This window comes from Adiantum capillus-veneris, chromosome 8, assembly GCF_014529385.1.
Source record: "Adiantum capillus-veneris isolate H3 chromosome 8, ASM1452938v2, whole genome shotgun sequence".
Classification (NCBI taxonomy): Eukaryota; Viridiplantae; Streptophyta; class Polypodiopsida; order Polypodiales; family Pteridaceae; genus Adiantum; species Adiantum capillus-veneris.
In genome coordinates this window covers 28,659,816-28,679,097 of record NC_140938.1, presented here as the reverse complement: position 1 = coordinate 28,679,097, position 19,282 = coordinate 28,659,816, and the positions used below count along the sequence as shown (strand labels likewise).

General features: G+C 47.9%; 1 protein-coding gene across 14 annotated transcripts in view; it reads left to right on the top strand.

Moving 5' to 3' along the window:
• Nucleotides 1-19,282, top strand: part of LOC147451865 (paramyosin-like protein) — a 64,619-nt gene that overhangs the window by 26,705 nt on the left and 18,632 nt on the right. The window lies entirely within an intron of this gene.

The window sequence follows — 19,282 nt, the reverse complement described above, 5'->3', positions numbered from 1 at the left end:
TCCTGACTGAGGCACCCTGGCACGAAGCCTCTGCAGCAAGAACTCCTTCCAGGGCTCCTCTCCTGGAAGAAGTCCTCTGACTACGAACTTCCCAAGAAGGGCTCTGCTCTGCTGTGCTGGATCAATGATCCCAAGCCCTCCCTAAGAACAAGGAAGTGTGATGACCGACCAAGCCACCTTGGCTCGGGCAATCTGAGTGTCACGACCTGATCAAAGGAAGTTCCCGATCAATCTCTCTACCTGGCTGATACAAGAACTCAAGAAGATCCAGCAAGAAGTGATGTACCACATAGTCGCCAACAACACCTGGTTGGCAACTACTACTCTACCAGCCAGCGAAAGTCGTGATGAGCTCCAATGTAACAGCTTTCTCCTGATGGACAGGAGAAGAGGAGCAATCTGCTACTCGGGGCACAAGTCCAAACCAACATGACAACCCAAGTACCGAACTGCAGTCCCTGGCGGAATCCACCTGAAACCCTCGCCTGGCATCCAATCTGGCATAGGAGCACTACCAACCGAGAAAGCCATTGTCTTTCTCCAGTTGATCAGTGCGTCCGATGCACAACAGAAGGTCTCCAGAGCCTGCTCACATCTGTGCAGATTGGCCTCCTGGCCCTCTAATTACAAGGCTGAGTCCAGTAGCTCATCTCCCCGAATAGGGAGTGCTAAGCCCCGCAAACCAACCTGCTGTGACACCAAAAATCTGCTCATCGCCTCCGCATAGAACAGAAAGAGAAAGGGGGCAAGAGGACAACCCTGTCTGACCGAGCGTGTGAGCATGAAGCGCTCACCTCTACCTCCTGCCAAAAGCACCTGACTGTGAGCCTGTCTGTACAAAGCTGACACCCCTCTGGAGAAGCCCATCCTGTGTAGAGTGCCCTCTAGAAAGTCCCAATCAACTCTATCATATGCCTTCTCAAAATCGAGAAGAAGAATCACAAGGTCCTCCCCACGGAGCCATGCCAGGGCAGAAGACTCCCAGAAAGTGAAGATGTTGTCAAGGATAGTGCGTTCCTTGACAAAACCTGTCTGAGTCCCATGTATAAGGCTCTCCAAAAGTGGCTGAATCCTCAAACTCAGAGCCTTGGCAAGAATTTTGTAGGCTGAGTTGAGGATGGTGATGGGGCGCCACTGTCGAATCTCATCCAAGGAGCCACCCTCCTTAGGAATGAGGTAGATCAAGCCCTCACTCATGCTATCAGGCATCACTCCTGTGTGCAAAGTGTACTGAAAGGCACTACAAAGATCTGGGCCAAGCAGGTCCCAGTACTCCAAGAAAAAGCTGGGAGTCAACCCATCCTCACCTGGACAACTACCACGAGGAAGGGCCCTAAGAGCCGTGTGCAGCTCCTCAAGCTGAAGTGGCATCTCTAGCCTCTGGCGCATCTCCTCTGTCACAAGACAAGGCATCTGTGCCCAAACCTGCTCCCTGCATGCATCCTGCCGCTCTGACTGGGGCTCAGCTGACAGTAAATCACGGTAAAAGTCAGTAGCAACTGCACGCATATCCTCGGGCTCACAAGCAACTGACCCATCGGGTCTCCTCAACTGATTGACCTTGGCATGCGAGTGCCGAGGTCCCACTGTCTCAAAAAAAGCCCCAGTCACTCTGTCACCCACCTGAGTCCACTGAGATGCCTGTCCGTGGAAGGCAAACTCATGACGCCTCTCCTTTGTGCTAGCAAGCTCCTGTCGAGCCTGTTGTAACTGCTCCTCCAACCATGGACTGTCTGGATGCTGCTCCTGCATCCTCTGTAGTGAAGCAATGCCTCGTTTGAGACGCTGCTCCTCCTCTCTTGCTGCAGCCCGGCGAGCCATAGACTCCTGAAGAAAAAAGTGGCTCAGCTGAGCTAGGCCTAAGGCCACTCTGTCTGCAGGTGGAACCTGGCTGTCCATGCCCCCTGTCTAGAGAGCCTCTACCCTCTCTTTGAGTGCTGAGTCCAACAAGACCCGCTCTGGGATGCGAAGCATCGTGCTCCCACTCCTCTGCCTGTCTGCCACTGTGAGGATCACTAGTGCATGGTCCCAGAAGGAAGTCCCTGCCAAGATGCCCACTGATCCCCCCAAGTCACTGAAGTGGTCACTAGTGTAGAAGCGATCTATCCGCGATAGATTCACTCCTCCCACTCTGCGGTCCGATCTAGAGAAGGCAAGACTGTCTGGAGGCCTCACAAAGCCAGAGTGCTGCCATGTATCCGAGACCCTCAAAGTCATACACAACCTCTCCCAAGCTGCTAACTCGACTACATGCACAGTAGCATGGCTGCCTCCAATCCTGTCAGAAGGGTCCTCCAACATGTTGAAGTCCCCTCCTACACACCGATGGTCGGCCTGCGGCAAAGACTCAACAATCTGTGACCAAAACTCTGCACGAGCACTCGCCACATTGGGCGCATAGATGTTCAGGAAGCCCACAAGGCCACCCTGAACCTGCATAGTAATCCACTGAGCCCTGTCTGGCACAATAATCCCTCTGCCCACAATGGCCTGCTGCAATGAATCCGCAATAGTCATACATACCCCACCCTTGATGCCTCCAGGTCCAAAAGCAGCTGACCAAAAGGTATCATATCGTCCACGCAAAATCTGACCACATCGCTGAATGCGGCTCTCACACAGATGGTGCTCCTGAAGCATAAGGAGATCAATCTCTCCTCCCACAAGGCAACGCTGAAGCTCCTGACGCAATCGGCCCCGTTGTCGCTGAAACTAGGGCCCACCTAGTCCCTGCACGTTCCATGAGACGATCCTCATGGTGAGCGAGAGAGAACAGATATTGCCGCAGCAGCAAGTCGTGCTATCTTCGAGGTTGGCTTGGATGGGGAGTAATCCGCATCCGAGCGTCCTCTAGATAGGCGAGACTGCAGTGAGTGCCTAGCCCAAGCCCAAGCAGAACGAGCCGTGCGTAAAGCAACCTCCTCTGTCCAGGAGTCCTCATGAATGTATACATAGCAAGGCAAACACTGCGTATCCGCAAAGAAGTATACCACAATGTGCCTACATCCTGGTGTGTCTGGGGGTGTCACCGCAAACTTGGCCAATGGCCACAAAGTCTGCAGCAAATCTGTAACTCCAAGTTCTCCCATGTGATGAGAGAACTCGAGAACCTGTGTATGCAGCCATCCCAACACTGAGTCGAGGGACCACTCTGTCTCGGCCCTACCACAGAGGGGGAAGGAGAAACCAACTGATGAGTCCAAGGCCTCTGTCCCCCTAGCGGCGAGGAACAAAGCATGGACCCTGAAGCAGGCTGCCTCGTGGTTTGCTGCGGAATCGCCGAGAAAGCGAGTGAACCCGTAGTCGAAGAAGTCCCAGCGGCGTCGGAGGTCAATGCTCGTCAGACCACGAGGGATAGCTGCAAGGGAAGATGTCTGAATCTGTAGAGGGGGCCGCAAGAAGGGCTGACCCTCTCTTGCTAGGCGACTCGTGGCAAAAGCGCTGCCAAGAGATCTCCTAGCCGTTGGAGAAGGACTAGTCTCCTGGGTCGACTGTGGAACTGGGCAGGAGGGGGGGGGGGGGGGGGGGGGAGGAGGGGGAGAAGGAGCTGGGGGGGGGGGGGGGGGGGGGGGGGGCGGGCGGCGGAGGAGAAGAGGGGCGGGATGGGGCGACAGAGGAGAGAGGGGCGAGGTGAAGAGGCGACGGGAGCAGACAGAGGGGGGGGGGGGGGGGGGGGGATGAGGAGGTGGAGGGGAACTCTGAGGGGGAAGCGGCTGTCAAGGGTGAAGCGGAGGTGGAGGCTGGCGTAGGGGACTCCTCCTGCTCAAGAGGACCAAAGCAGTTCCATGTGGGAACCCACTGTTGCTGAGTAGGCACTTGGGGGCCACTCTGAGTGCCAGGCTGTCGCTGTGGCCCCTGGCGTCGATGGCCACGGGCCTGCTGCCACCCCTCCTCCGCTGGAGCCCCAGGCTCGGAGGGTGGCTCTGAATCTGTGCGTTGTGCTGCTGACTGTGGTTGCGGCCCAGCCCTGGTAGGCTGGGGCTGAGGCTGTGGTGCAGGTCTCGGCCTCCTCCGTGGACAGGCCTTCGCTAGGTGGCCCATCTATCGGCAAATGAAGCACTGGTTCGGGAGGCCCGAGTACTCCACACTCTGTGTGAACCAACCCCCACTCACCGGAGGCAAAAGGATGACCTTCGAGAGCGTGTGGGTATCTCTGACCAAAACTCGAACTGAGGGGATGCCAGCCGCCTTGGCAGCTACTGATGCTGCCGTACGAGGTGTCTCCAGGACAGTCCCGATGGCGGAGCCGATCCTGGAGAGAAGTGGTAGGTACTCCCTCCGTAAATCCGGAAAGGAGACTGAGATGGGGATGTCTGCCTCCTCTACTCGAACATCCGAAGTCGGGTCAAAACCATGTCGCCACTGTTGAAAGTGGGCACGTGATGCTCGGATGGCCAATGGACTCATAGCTATGACCTTGGTCGCCATCTTGGAGGTCTCAAACTCGATCTGGCAGCGGCAATGCGGATAAGGCAACGGCAGAGGGGTACCGGGCTGAGCGGCAGAGGCAGCGGGCGGGATGGGCGAAAGGCGGGCTGAGCGGCAAAGGCAGCGGGCGGGCGAGGAAACGGGCTGAGCGGCAGGGGCTGCGGGCAGGCTGGGCGGAACAGCGGGCAGCGTGTGGGGTGGGGGCGCGCGTGAAGGTGCTGCGAGCAGCAGCTGCAGGCACAAGGCGCGCGAGGGTAGGGGGGGGGGAGAGCAGCGATGGCGGGGGGGGGGGGGGGGGGGGGGGGGCAACAGCGAGCAGGCTTGCGTCAACTTATTTTACACATACCTTTTCTAAAAACATTTTTAAGTTAATAATGTTTTGTTTTATCTAGTTTTGTTTCGTGGCAAACAAAGTGATTTAGTTTGTTTTGTTTGTTTGTTTTTGTTTTTCTTTTCTTTTCTTAGTCCCTTGCTTTTATAGTTTTATGAGTGCTTTATTCCCTCTTATAATTCGTGAGTTCAGACTATTGTGAACTTATGAAGGTATATAGATAAATAGATAGATAGAATGAATGAAATGTTATATTAACGTCTTCAAGAGGCCAAAATGACCTATGAGACCAAAAAGTTACAATTGGTGAATCTGATACCATGTCTGAGTACGGAATTTACAAATTTACAAAGAGATAACACTAAAACACTAAGGAGAAAGGATGGAAGGGGTGGGTTGGTGGGTTCAGATGAAATCTCTCATTGGTCGCTGTCGGATCTCATCGACCTCCTCAATGCTCAGTACTCTGGTTGGGCGTCTTGCATGTAGAGAGAGAGAGAGAGAGAGAGAGAGAGAGAGAGAGAGAGAGAGAGAGAGAGAGAGAGAGTGAAGCAAAGGGTATCGGTAGGTGCGCATTGCGATGTAGTGCAAGATTGGGGCAAGAAGTAGGAGGCACATTGATTTTCAGGTCCCAAAATAGCAGTTCCCTAAATTTTAGGAGATGCTCCCATTGTATCTTTCGTACACTGCAGCCACACCCAGAACTGAAATGTAGCCTTTGTAGCAAAGGATTCCACTTTGGCTAGTCAATGACCCCACTTTGGCTAACCATAGTCCTTGTCCAACCTTAGTGCTCTTTTGCCCTCAGGCCTGGACTCCCTCTAGACAGTTCCACACGAGTTATGCAATGCAGGGCAATTAGATTTTCCGAGGGGTGTTTCCAAAAAAGAAAGTAAATAGATAATAAGAAAGAAATCAACAAAAAGGATAGATAGTAGTCACACGCTGGTGACATACCCCCCTCTTGAAATCTCAAACGTCCTCGTTTGCATCTATGTCGTACATGCTCACAGTCAACACTGATGTATTCAACACCTGTCGACACATGTACGACACATACATGCTCATTGTCAACCCTGGTGTATTCAACACCTCGTCGACACATGTATTGCCTGCGTGTGAACCCTGTCCCAATGACATAGCGGTAGCTTCGCACTCTGCCATTGCTTTGAGTCACTAACTTTCCAATGACAAAATGATAGCCACACATTTTGCCACTGTCTTATAGTACACGTTGGGCCCAGTAACACTTTCGAGCATACCCAAACCAACAGTTTAAGAATGCAGTTACACATGTACTCTTTAATAGAAGTAATTACTGTATCCTTGACAAACTGACAAGAAATACTTACTTCTATAGCACTAACCAAACTTTTGGACATTCCATAAGAGCAATTGCCAAACTGACAATCTGTATAGCTCCATTGTCACAGTGACAATCCATGTAGCTTTGAAACTCAAGGGGTCAAGGTAGGTTGCAAATCGAAGGCTTCAAGGTAAAGTGATAACACAGTTGGTGACTCTACAAGTTCACCTTCTTTCATCCACTTAGCATCCATTGGTGGATAGTTTCTGAACTTTACCAAGTAGCGCCTAGCAACCTTGCCTTTCACTTTTCTTTCCTTATGTGCCAAAATCTGTTTGGGGACCAAGATCTCGTCAAGTTCCTCGACTTCCGGCTGATCTTCAGCTGGCATATTTTCTGGCACATCACCCACATAGGGTCTGAGAAGACTCACATGAAACGCATTGTGAATCTTCCAGCTGTCAGGCAATTTCAGCCTATATGCAACATCACTGATTATGTCGCACACTTGAAAAGGCCCATAGTAACTCATGCTGAGCTTTGGAAACAGTCTTTCCTTGCCCTTCATCTTTTTTAACCTTGCCTTTTCAAAGCGTAAAAGCACCCAATCACCAAGTGAAAATACCACTTCACGACGGTGACGATCAGCTGCTTTCTTTTGCTTTGCCTGTGTCTTTTCTAAGGCCACTTTGACCTTCTTGTACATTTCATCCATGTCCTGAACATACTTATCTGCTTCAAATATCTTGTCCTTTGTATGCAGTATGGGAGGAACTTTCTTGCCACCTTTAACTATCTCAAAAGGTGCCTTGTCAGTTGATGAATGCACTGTATTATTATATGCATACTCCACCAATGGCAAATACTGCTCCCACTTTCCTTTATGCTCTGACACATAGCACTTCAGCAGATCTAGGACAGTAGAATTTGCCTCTTCTGACTACCCATCTGTTTGAGGATGAAATGACGAAGAGAATTTGAGCGTGGTGCCCATATTCTCAAACAAGCCTCTCCAGCACAAACTTGTCATGCGTGGATCACGGTCGCTAACAATCGACTGTGGCATGCCATGATACTTGAAAATATTGCTCATAAACAAGCATGCCATCTGATCTGGTTTTATCTTCTTCCTGACAGGAATAGAATGAGCCTGCTTGCTGAATCTGCAAATGATGGTCCAAATACCATCGTTTCCTGTCTGCGTTCTCGGAAGATCAAAGATATAATCCATAGCAATACTTTCCCATGGTTTATCTGGAATAGGTAGTGGTTGCAATAACCCTGGTGCCTTTTGCCTGTCAAACTTGACCTTCTGGCAAATTAGGCATTCTCGCACAAAGGCATCCACATCTCTTCTCAATGTAGGCCAGTAGAAGAATGTCTCAACCGCTTTAACTGTAGCATCAATACCACGATGCCCTGCATACGGTGGGACATGACTCTCTTCCATAACTTTGCGTCGCAATGGCTTTGTGACACACAATCTGCCATGCATCATCATGAACCCATCTTTGAGAAGATAGTGTTCATGACGTTGTCCATCCATTAGCTGCTCGAAGTCGAAGACCCTTGCAAAATCTTCATCATTTGCATACTGTTCCCTCATATCATCAAGTTCATGATGATAAGGAATTGACACAGCTGAAATTTGTGGCTTCCTTGACAAGGCATCAGCCACAACATTCTTCTTGCCTTCCACATGCACAATCTGAAAGTGGAACATGGACAATATATTTGCCCATCGCATATGCTTCTCAGATAACTTTGCCTGTGTCAAGAAGTATCGCAAGGTCTGATGGTCCGTTTGGACAACAAAGTCTGCACCTAGCAGGTAGTGTTTCTGTAACAGACTTGGACACTCCAAGTCAAGAATCAACCGCGACAGCACCAAATAACCACTTCAAAACAATTCACAGATCACAATAGATTTGCACTGGCCCGGCGGAGTTCCGTGCCTAGAGATATTGGCCCCAAAGACTGGCGCCCCTTTCGGTATTTCTTTTTGTATTAATCAATCATCAAAGTACAAGAGAGCGGTTAGGGTTTCACTCTCAGACTTTGCGTCCAGATGCCCTCAGAAGTGAGGCCCTCACCACTAATTTAAAGGTTACAAGGGATGCCCAAAAGCAGAGCCCCAAAAGCTTTTAAAATCAAAAGCATCAGTTCTCTCTCTCTTAGAGAGTCTTTTCTCTTTTTTTTTTACAAAAGCAAAAGCAAAATTCGCGTCGCTCATCATTTTCCAATTTTTTATTTTTTTTTTTTAAAAAAAATAATCCGCCTCCGCGATTTCCGGAATTTAGGGTTTTTGGCAAAAATTAGGGTTTGCAGGAATTTTAGGGTTTCTGGCAGAAATTAGGGTTTCTGCTGTCCGCCACGTCATCACTTTGTGACATACCCCCCTCTTGAAAGCATTGTAATCGACCGCGATTACGCCTGCAAAACCGACAAAAGCCATAAACCGTCTTAGCAGACACTGACTGTTAGTACCTACGTACTAGGAACGCACATCTAGCACATGTACAAAATCGACAGTCACATCACACGACAGCACAGGACATCACCAGACATCACATGACATTCAACATTCATTCGGATCTTAGACCATGATTTATCGGCAATGTAGCTAGCAATCACATCTAGGTCCAATCGGGACCTCATCGATGTCCGATTGACTAACCCCTATTGCAACCATGTCTATTCGAGATCAAGTAGACCAAAATGCTGCAGTCATTTCGTCTATCAGTTCCTGCACTCACAAGAAGTCAAGAACAAATCAGTATCATAATCAGGAATTCCATTTTATAAAGTCATCCAGCAGAATACTGTCAGCTCTCAGTATCCTTGAAGCTCAAAGAGACATCAATGACTTTAGTATCAAAATCGAGGCATCTGTTGACAAAGGAGCGGAGTAACTCCCCTCTTGTGCATCCCACTGCACCAGATCTTCGGCCAAGCTGAGTTTCTGGGTTCCGTTTGGAGTAGACTATGCTAAACCAAAACATCGAGGTAAAGTTTCACAATCCGAGGAGTATCTGCTAGGTCCTCCTCCTCCATCCCCTTCGCATCAAATGCAGGAAAGTTCTTGAACTTAACCAAGAACCCGCCTTCGGACTTTACCCTTCTTCGTATCGTTATGTGCCAAAATCTGTTCAGGAACAAGGATCTCCTCGTTTTCTTCCACTTCGGGTTGCTCATCAGGCTCCCCATCATCAGGCACATCACCCTTAACAGGGTTCAAGAGACTCACATGCAATGCATTATGAATCCTCCAAGTATCTGGCAATTCCAATCGGAAGGAGACATCATTTATCTTGTCAGTAATCTGGAAAGGTCCGTAGTATCACATACTAAGCTTTGGAAAAAGCCTCTCCTTTCCCTGTTTCTTTCTTAGGCGTGCCTTCTCAAAAGTAAGAGCACCCAATCATCCTCCTTCAGTTTCCAGTCGCGACGATGGCGATCCGCTGCCTTTTTCTGTCGTTCTTGAGACTTCTGTAAAGTCTCGCGAACCTTGGCAAAAGCCGTATCCAAATCTCGCGAATATTCATCCGCTTCAAATTTCTAATCTTTCGTGCTCAGGAAGGATGGAACCTTCGCAGCAGTTTCAACAATCTCTCATGGCGTCTTCCCCGTCGAAGAGTGTATCGTGTTATTGTAGGCAAATTCCACCAAAGGTAAGTTCTTTTCCCATTGAGTCTTCTGATGCGGATACAAGACTTCAATAAATCTAAAATCACTGAATTGGCAATCTCAAATTGCCCGTCAGTCTGCAAGTGGAACGATGACGAGAACTGCAACTACGTGCCAATGTTCTCCCAAATTGCCTTCCAAAACCAACTCATAAATCTGGGGTCTATGTCGGAGAGAATCGTCTCAGACGTGCCATGTAATCGGAAAATCATCGTGATCATTCTGTATTCTCGAGAGATAAAAAAAAATGAAATCCATTTCAATATTTTCCCAGGGGCGGGTGGGTAAAGGCTGTAACAATCCCTGTGCCTTATGCCTGTCAAACTTGACCTTCTGGCATACCAAGCAACTGCGCACAAACTCTTCCACATCCTTTTTGAGTCTCGGCCCAAAGAAGTATCTCTGTACCCCCTTCATGGTGGTAGCAATGCCGCGGTGACCCGTAAAAGGTGGACAGTGGCAATCAGTCATAACCTTTTCCCTCAACGGCTGTGTAACGCCCAACATAGTCTTTTTCATCAAGTAGCCTTCCCGAAGGGAGTATCCAGCTATTGTCTCCCCATCCCGTATCCGTGTGAAAATATCTGCTAAATCTGTATCTGTGGCACACTGATCGACCATATCCTCGAAGCTCCTATGATGTATCGCGGAAATAGCCAGAACCAACGGTTTTCGAGACAGAGCATCTGCCACCACATTCTTCTGTCCCTGCACATGGACAATCTGGAAGTGGAACTGTGACAAGATGTTCACCCACCGCATCTGCTTTTCCGAAAGCTGCTTCTGTGACAAGAAGTAGCGCAAACTCTGATGGTCTGTAAAGACAGTAAAATCCGCTTCGAGTAGGTAATGCCGCCACTGAGTAAGAGCATGGATAACCGTCAAAAGCTCTTTCTCATAGATCTGTGCTGTCATCTCCGGCCTAGAGAACAAACGGCTCTCGTAAGCTATGACATGGCCTTCTTGCATCAAGACCGCACCCAGACTACGACCACAAGCATCACAAAATACTTCAAATGACTTCTGCAAGTCCGGCAAAGTCAAAATAGGTCCCGTAGTCAATTTCTCTGTCAACGTCTGAAAGGCAGTCACCTTTGTGGGTCCCCACGAAAAAGGTACTCCTTTCTGTGTCAAGGTATGCAAAGGGGAAGCAACCTCTGCAAACTTTCGTATGAACCGCCTGTAGTACGAACACAGTCCCAAGAAGCTTCTAACTTCATGGACATTCCTCAAATCGGGCCAATCACAGATAGTCTCTATCTTGGCCGGGTCCATTTGCACTCCTGCTGCTGACACAATGTGTCCCAAAAAGTGTATCTCTAGTAGGAAAAATTCACTTTTCTTTGCATTAATCACTAACGTGTGATCTCGTAATGCCTGAAAGACTTGAAGCAGATGATCTCTGTGTTCTGCCTCATTCTTGGAGAAAACAATGATGTCGTCAAAGAAAGTGCCAACAAATAGTCTGTACTCTCGAAAAATCCTGTCCATCATCCGGTTAAATGTCGCAGGAGCATTGGTTAAGCCAAAAGGCATCACCAAAAACTCAAATAACCCAAAAGTCGTCCGAAAAGCTGTCTTGTAGACATCTCCTGGTGCTATCCTGATCTGATGATATCCACTCTTCAAGTCAATCCTGCTAAAGCACGAGGATCCCTGTAACCTGTCGAGTATATCATCGATCCTTGGAATCGGAAATCTGTTCTTGATGGTGATTTTGTTGAGAGTGCTATAATCGATGCACATTCTCCAAGATCTGTCTTTCTTCAAAACCAACAACACTGGAGAGCAATACGGTGAAGTACTAAGCTGGACAAGACCCTTTTCCAAGAGGTCTTTCACTGAGTTCATAATCTTTTCATTCTGTACTCGGCTCACACGATAAGGTGGCCGATTCGGTGGCGTGCTTCCAGATATCAGATCAATGGTATGATCTTCAGGCCCTCTCAAAAGCAATTGGCATGAGCGTGGAGAAAAAAAATCTTGGCGTTCTTTTCTTCAGGTCAAAACATATTCAACCTTTATCCATCGTTCAGTTCTCCCAAAAGAATGAGTAAGAAAACTGAAGTTCATCAAGTACAATCTCTAAGCCCTTCATTTATCAAAGTCGCTTTCTCGGCCCGGTAGTCAACCACGGCGTAGTTCTTGTGGTACCAAGGGATCCCGAGTAGAACGTCACTCACGTGCCCTGAACACCCCTGTCATTGCAAACGAAGTTTGCCAATGCTCGGTGTAATGGCAACATCCCATCCGGGTGCCAGTCGAACTACCTCCGCCTGTGGCGTCAGTCTGTCGGGCGCAGTTCCAAATCGAGCCGCCAATTCCAAGTGAAACGAAGTTGGCCTTGGCTCCTTCAAAAGAGCTTCCTGATCCTTCACTTTGCCCCAAAAAAAAAACGGCAAAGTTTGTACTTTCATTCATTTGATTCGGTGCAAGTCCCACGCCATGTGGTACCAGTTCTGCTTTTCTATCTGCCTTTTCTGCCACATTCCTCAGCTGCTCTCGAACTCTCAGACCTGTCGTCGTCTTTATCATTCTGTTCTTTCTGTGCCTTATCAGGGCACTTCGCGGAAATATGTCCATGTTCCCCGCATCCAAAGCACTTCCCCTCTCTGATGAAGCGAGCTCTCTCCTCAGGAGTAAGCTTGGGTCGTGCATCCTTTTTTTTCTCTGGGTTGCTCTTTTTCATTCTACTTTCATTCCCAGAAGTCTGTTCGGCTCGTTGTGTCATGGCCTCATCTGTGGGGTAGGTCAGACTACCAGAGTGAATGGCAAAGCCCCGCTTCGCATGACTCATCAACTCTTGAATAGAAGCCGACTTCTGTTCCAAGCAGTGATCTCGGATCTCTGTAGGTAGACCCAAGGTAAACCGCTCAATCTGTTCTCTGAACGAGATCTTCTTGAATGAAGAGGCGGGTAGAAAAGAGCTCCAGAATCTTTCACAATAAGAATTCACTGTATCGCTCTTGGTCATCCGGAGATGGTTCCAAGCAGCTCGTATATCTCGCTCAAACTCTTGAGTCAACCAAGAAGAAATAAAAAGCCTCTTGAATTTCAGCCATGTAATTGGCACAGTCTTGCTTAATAGAAGCGTGGACCACCAAGTACGAGCATTCCCCTTAAAGTAAGAGGCAGCTCTCCGAATCTTGGAGTGCTCTGAATAGCGTCCTCCCGCGAAAGCGATGTCAAACTGCTGTATAAAAGACAAAGCCTTCGAAGCATCTGAGTATCCTGAAAAGTATCAAACTTGATCGAGTGGCCACCTTCCTTAAACTCTCGGACTTTCTTGCTTTTATCTTCGAGAAAGTCATACTGGTTGGCTTTGTAAAAATTCTTCTTGTTCGCATAAAACTTTCCGTCATCGGAATCTGAGCTCTCTGTAGACGAGTCCTCAGTAGAACTGTCAGTCTCTGGGCGAAATGTAGCCTTCTTTGCCTTTTTCTTGCCCGTTCCAAAGCTTTGTGTCTTGCTTCGCTTTTTGCTTTTTTCTGTCTTCTTCGCTCTAATCCGAGGAGCTAGAAGAACTGCCAGAAGAAGAAGAAGAAGAACTGGGTACTCCTTCAAATCGAACACGCGTCTTCCGTTTCTTTGCTTTGTCGAATGTCGACTGACGACCCAAATATCCCGGGAAGTCAGTACCTTTGTTCTGCTTTTTGCCGTGCTTTTTGCCTTTCTTTTGCACGTCGAAAAGCTGAGCAATCCGTGCATCAACCACGTTCTCCAGTTCCTTCTCCGTATATTTCTTGGAGGCAGAAGGTTTCTTGAGAGCGGGTTTCGGGAGTGGTGTTGTGGTTCTCTGCCACTCCATCTGTACCTCTTCCAAAGAGGTCTGGTTCATATATTTTGCCATCTTCGGGTCCTTGGCAAAATTGAGCATCATCTTTGTTGCATCGCCAATCAATTGACGACGCTCCATCTCTCTTTGCTCAGTCCGAGTAGGCCGAGGCGGGCCATACTCTCTGTCTGAATCTTCGTTGTGATCCCAGCCCGCATCTCCAGATGCAGAGGGAGTCGACTGATCATTGCCTGAAGCCATAGGTGCCGCGGAAAAAAATTCGGGGATCGGATTTCCCGTAGAAGAGAAATCGGCCGTGCTCTGATACCACTGTAACAGACTTGGACACTCCAAGTCAAGAATCAACCGCGACAGCACCAAATAACCACTTCAAAACAATTCACAGATCACAATAGATTTGCACTGGCCCGGCGGAGTTCCGTGCCTAGAGATATTGGCCCCAAAGACTGGCGCCCCTTTCGGTATTTCTTTTTGTATCAATCAATCATCAAAGTACAAGAGAGCGGTTAGGGTTTCACTCTCAGACTCTGCGTCCAGATGCCCTCAGAAGTGAGGCCCTCACCACTAATTTAAAGGTTACAAGGGATGCCCAAAAGCAGAGCCCCAAAAGCTTTTAAAATCAAAAGCATCAGTTCTCTCTCTCTTAGAGAGTCTTTTCTCTTTTTTTTTTACAAAAAAAAAAAGCAAAAGCAAAATTCGCGTCGCTCATCATTTTCCAAATTTTTTTATTTTTATTTTTTTAATAATAATCCGCCTCCGCGATTTCCGGAATTTAGGGTTTTTGGCAAAAATTAGGGTTTGCAGGAATTTTAGGGTTTCTGGCAAAAATTAGGGTTTCTGCTGTCCGCCACGTCATCACTTTGTGACAGTTTCCAACTTAAGAGCGCATGAATCACAGCCAGTAACTCTTTCTCATAGACCTGCATGGTCATCTCTGGCCCTTGCAAAATTCTGCTCTCATAGGCTACTACCCTGCCATCTTGCATTAGCACTGCACCAATGCTACTACCACAGGCGTGACACTGGACCACAAATGACTTCCTAAGATCTGGCAACACAATGACTGGATCTGAAGTCATCTTTTCCTTTAAGAGATTAAAAGTTGAAATCTCTTTCTGTGTCCATCTAAAGGTCAAGCAATCTCAGCGAAATTTCGGATAAACCTTCTGTAATAGGAGCATAGTCCCAAGAAACTTCGGACATCGTGCACCGTCTTCAATCTGGCCATGATTTCATCGCTTCAACTTTTGCAGGATCCATTCTGACACCATCCTTTGAGACAATGTGTCCCAGAAAGTGAATCTCTTCCAGAAAAAACTCACTTTTCTTTGCATTGATGAGCAACCTATGACTGCGTAGCTCTTTGAACACAATGGCCAAGTGATGCCTATGCTCCTCTTCATTCTTTGAGTAGACTATCATGTCATCAAAGAATGTACCAACAAACTGCTGGTGTGGACGGAAAATTCTGTCCATCATCCTATTGAACGTAGCAGGAGCATTTGTGAAACCAAAGGGCATCACTAAAAATTCGTAAAGGCCAAACGTCGTTCTAAAAGCAGTCTTGTGCACATCCTCTGATCTAATGCGGATCTGATGGTACCCACTCTTTAGATCTATCCTGCTAAACATAGCTGCTCTTTCTAATTTGTCCAGAATATCATCAATTCTAGGTATAGGGAACCTATTCTTGATGGTATTCTTGTTCAGTGCACGGTAGTCGATGCACATACGCCATGAGCCATCCTTTTTCTGCACCAACAACATTGGAGAACAGAATGGAGATGAACTGGGCTGAATCAGCCCCTTTTCTAACAGCTCCTATACTTGGCCCATTATCTCTTTTTGCTGAGCCGCACTAACCCTGTACGGACACTTATTTGGTGGGCTACTGCGTGGCACCACATCTATCGCATGATCCTCAGGTCTCTGTGGAGATAACTGAGACGGTAATGAATCGGAAAAACAGTCACTATACTGTTGTAAAAACATTGACCTTTCTTTATCTAGCACAAATAAATTTGATTCATCACAATCTGAAACTTCACGTGCAAAAACCAAGTACGCAGAAAGATGCTTTTTCATTACAGAAGTAATAGCAGAAGCTGATACAGTGGGAATAGACTCCCCTTTAAGCTTTACATCCAAAATGTGAGTCTTTCCCCTGCTCTGTACAGTGATCTTTTTGTTGTAGGCATCCATGATTCCCTGTACACGAAACAACCAAGGAATACCTAACAACACATCACATCCGTCCAGTGGCATGATGTAAAATTCTTCAGCATCTACATAGGATTGGATATGTAGGCGCAACTTTTCGATGATTGGTGTCACAGCCTCTGTATGGCCAGGACATGCTAAACCTGCCTCTGCTGTATACCCCATCTCTTCTGGTCTGATTCCCAACTTTGAAGCCAATTCTGGGGAATTGAAGTTGGCTTTGGCACCTGGATCAAAGAAGATAAGCACTGTTTGATCCCTGACCTTTCCCCATGCTCTGCAAAGCTCACTTGCATCTGAATTTGCCTTGTCGCCCACCATATCTGGCACTAGACCAGCCATGGGCTCCTTTCCTTTCCTGTCCTCCTTGTCTTTAGAATGAGCTGGCCTTTTCTTTGTAGGACAATTGTAAGCAATGTGGCCAGGCTGCTCACAGATGAAGCATTTGTTCTCTGACCTCGGGACCTTCTTTTGCTCTTCCGACTTGCGAGGAAAACGTCTTTTCCATTTCTTCGCTGGTCCCTTTTCTGATTCAGCCGTAGCTTTGCCTTTCCCTGCATTGGCCGGCTCCCGAGTCCCTTTAGGAACCTCATTGGGAACGTAGTTCTTCGCTGAATTTTTCTTGGCTTATCCTTCCTTGACGCCAGTATTGAATTCACAATCTTCTCCCTTGAGCAAACCATTGCCAGTGTTTGCTACCTCGATGAGTTGCGTCAAAGTAGTGACTTTGGTCTTCGTGCAGTACTTTCTCAATCCTTTGGGTAGGCCACAACAGTATTTTTCAATCTGTTCTGTCAATGGCACAAACCTATAGGAAGTTACCAGAAGTAGAGCTTTCCAAAACTTCCGATTGTAGTCATCCAGATTCTTGCAAGTAGCAGCATTAAGTTGGTGCCATTCTGTCATGTGATTTGCTTCGAAGTCATCAAATAACCATGCTGCTGCAAAAATATGCTTGAAGTAAATCCATGTGGACGGAGCTTGCCCTTGAAGCAATAAAGTTGTCCACCATTGTCCCGCATTCCCTGTCAAGAAAGTGGCTGGCTTGCGGACCTTTGAAGCCTCTGTAAAGTTTCCCCCTGCATAGGCCTTGTCAAACTGCTAGAGGAATGAGAGAGCCTTATTCCTGTCATCAAACCCTGTAAAGGTCGTGAATGTCACACCTTTGCCACCTTCTTTGTACGGAGTTGGCCTCTCCAGCGGCGTTAAATTGTCATATGGAAGTGACTGAAACATGAGAACACTGTTAGGGTTCATTTGTGTTCCCTGACCGCAATTAAGTTGACCTGGAAATGCCATATTTGGCTGCTGATTTGTAATTCCAGCCATACCAAAATTTGCATGTGGCATCTCAAATTGGCCCTGAGTGCTTTGAAACCCTGGTAGCATGCCCGTGACACCATACATGGGGTTAGGCATCATCGTTTGAGCATCCCCAAACACTGTTCCTGGTGTGTAAAACTGATTTCCAGGTGCATGACCAGCCATGCTCTGGAATACCGATCCACCTCCAAAATAGCCAGGGTGTACTGAAGGTGGTGGGAAGACCTGTTGCATAGCCTGTAGGTTGCTTCCCTGCCCATTAGAACCAACTATAGGGTGTTGAAAAGTGGCTGGCTGAACTGGTACAGCTTGAAAGACTGGCATCTCAGCCACCTGTTCTTGCACCTTAGGCACGGGTTGTGGAGACTGCATGTTCTCTGTCAAGTGTACAGGTATTTCCATTGACTGTGCAGTATGAATCAGCTGTGCTTGAGCCTTAACAGGCTTCTGAATACGATCCAGTGACCCAACTTGGTGAGACGAAGAGGAGGTTGCAGAAAGGCTAAAAACCTCAGGTTCTGCATTACTTGTGTGAACATAGCCACAACAGTAGCCAACTGGGTCCTGAATATATCATCATCCGTCTGTGGTGGTCTTGAAGACTCACCCACTTCATGTGTCTGTTGACCCTGTGAAGAGGAAACCTCTTCAGTCACATCATCTGGTCTGTCAGCCATAATTGCAATTCCTTGTGTCTTGTCTATTATCCCCTGTGTCTTCAAGCCCAAACTGACCAAGGCTCACTTCTATGGGAAAAAGTGATTTAATCCCGTCGATGGAACCATGAAACCGGCCTGTACTTTCAAAAAGGGTGGTAGACTTTACTTCAAACCTTGATTTAGCTTTCACCCATTATTAGTCGTCTATTCTACCTGTACTTTCAAGACACAACATGGGGGAAAGAGATACAGGCTGCTAGAATGCACCTGTATGAGAAGACCGACACCAGATTGGCCCTCAACTTAGGCGCCCCTTTCGGTATTTCTTTATTATTTAAAAGAGGGAATAAACGCTGTGGTTCCCTACAAGCTGCCCCGCACAAACTTGGCTGAATTTCAACTGTTCCGGCCCGATTTCGGCAGCATAACTGTACTAGGATCCTTCACAGCTAGTATTCCCACGCATTGAATGACCTTCCCGATGCATACGGGCACTTTGCAAAACCTGGCGAGAATCTGCAGCACGCTGAATTCTCTGTTTTCAGCCCCGAAAATGCGCCAGATCACCTGTACAGCGGTCCCCTCGCGTCCCCGAACCTCGTGGGGGTATTAGGGACCGTTTAGGGCCAAAACCCTAAACCTGCAAAAATACACAGCAGGCTGTAATTTACTGTTTCAGGCTCCGTTTCGCGTGCCGGTCGCATCCGTAGCAAGTCCTCGAGCTCCCGCACCTGTAGGGCTACTTGCCCTTTGAATCGGACGAGATTTCTGGCGTGAAACCTCTCCGAATTCACCTGTACCTGCGGGGGATTAGCCGCTAGCTAATCCAGTACCTGTGCAAGAGGCTCTTGCCTCGGCAATCGTGCATGAACCCACACAATTGTACATTGGTCAATTGAAAAGCCCAGTAGAGGGGCATAACATACTGCCATAGAGGAGAGGGAGGGCAGTGCGTAGCGTGCAGGGCATCACTCCTGGCACCGCACTGTACATAAGAGGGAAAGGAAGCACTCCATAGCTCTTAACCTGTGATAGAAACTTGCAGAATGAGCCTGCCAGCTATAAATTCAGCGCCACTTCTTCCTTGAGGAGGCAAGTGCACAGAAATGTGCCACTTGGCGCATTTACAAGCATTTTCCCGTTTCAGGGTTGCCGCCTAAAAATCTCCCAACCGGTTGCCCAGTTGACTTCACGGCAGAGTAATAAAATGTTCCCTTGTCATTCCGGAGGTAATGACGCGAATACATTTTCAGGTCCCAAAATAGCAGTTCCCTAAATTTTAGGAGATGCTGCCATTGTATCTTTCTAGGTCATCTGACCCCCTTTGTACATTGCAGCCACACCCAGAACTGAAATGTAGCCTTTGTAGCAAAGGATTCCACTTTGGCTAGTCAATGACCCCACTTTGGCTAACCATAGTCCTTGTCCAACCTTAGTGCTCTTTTGCCCTCAGGCCTGGACTCCCTCTGGATAGTTCCACACTAGTTATGCAATGCAGGGCAGTTAGATTTCTCGAGGGGTGTTTCCAAAAA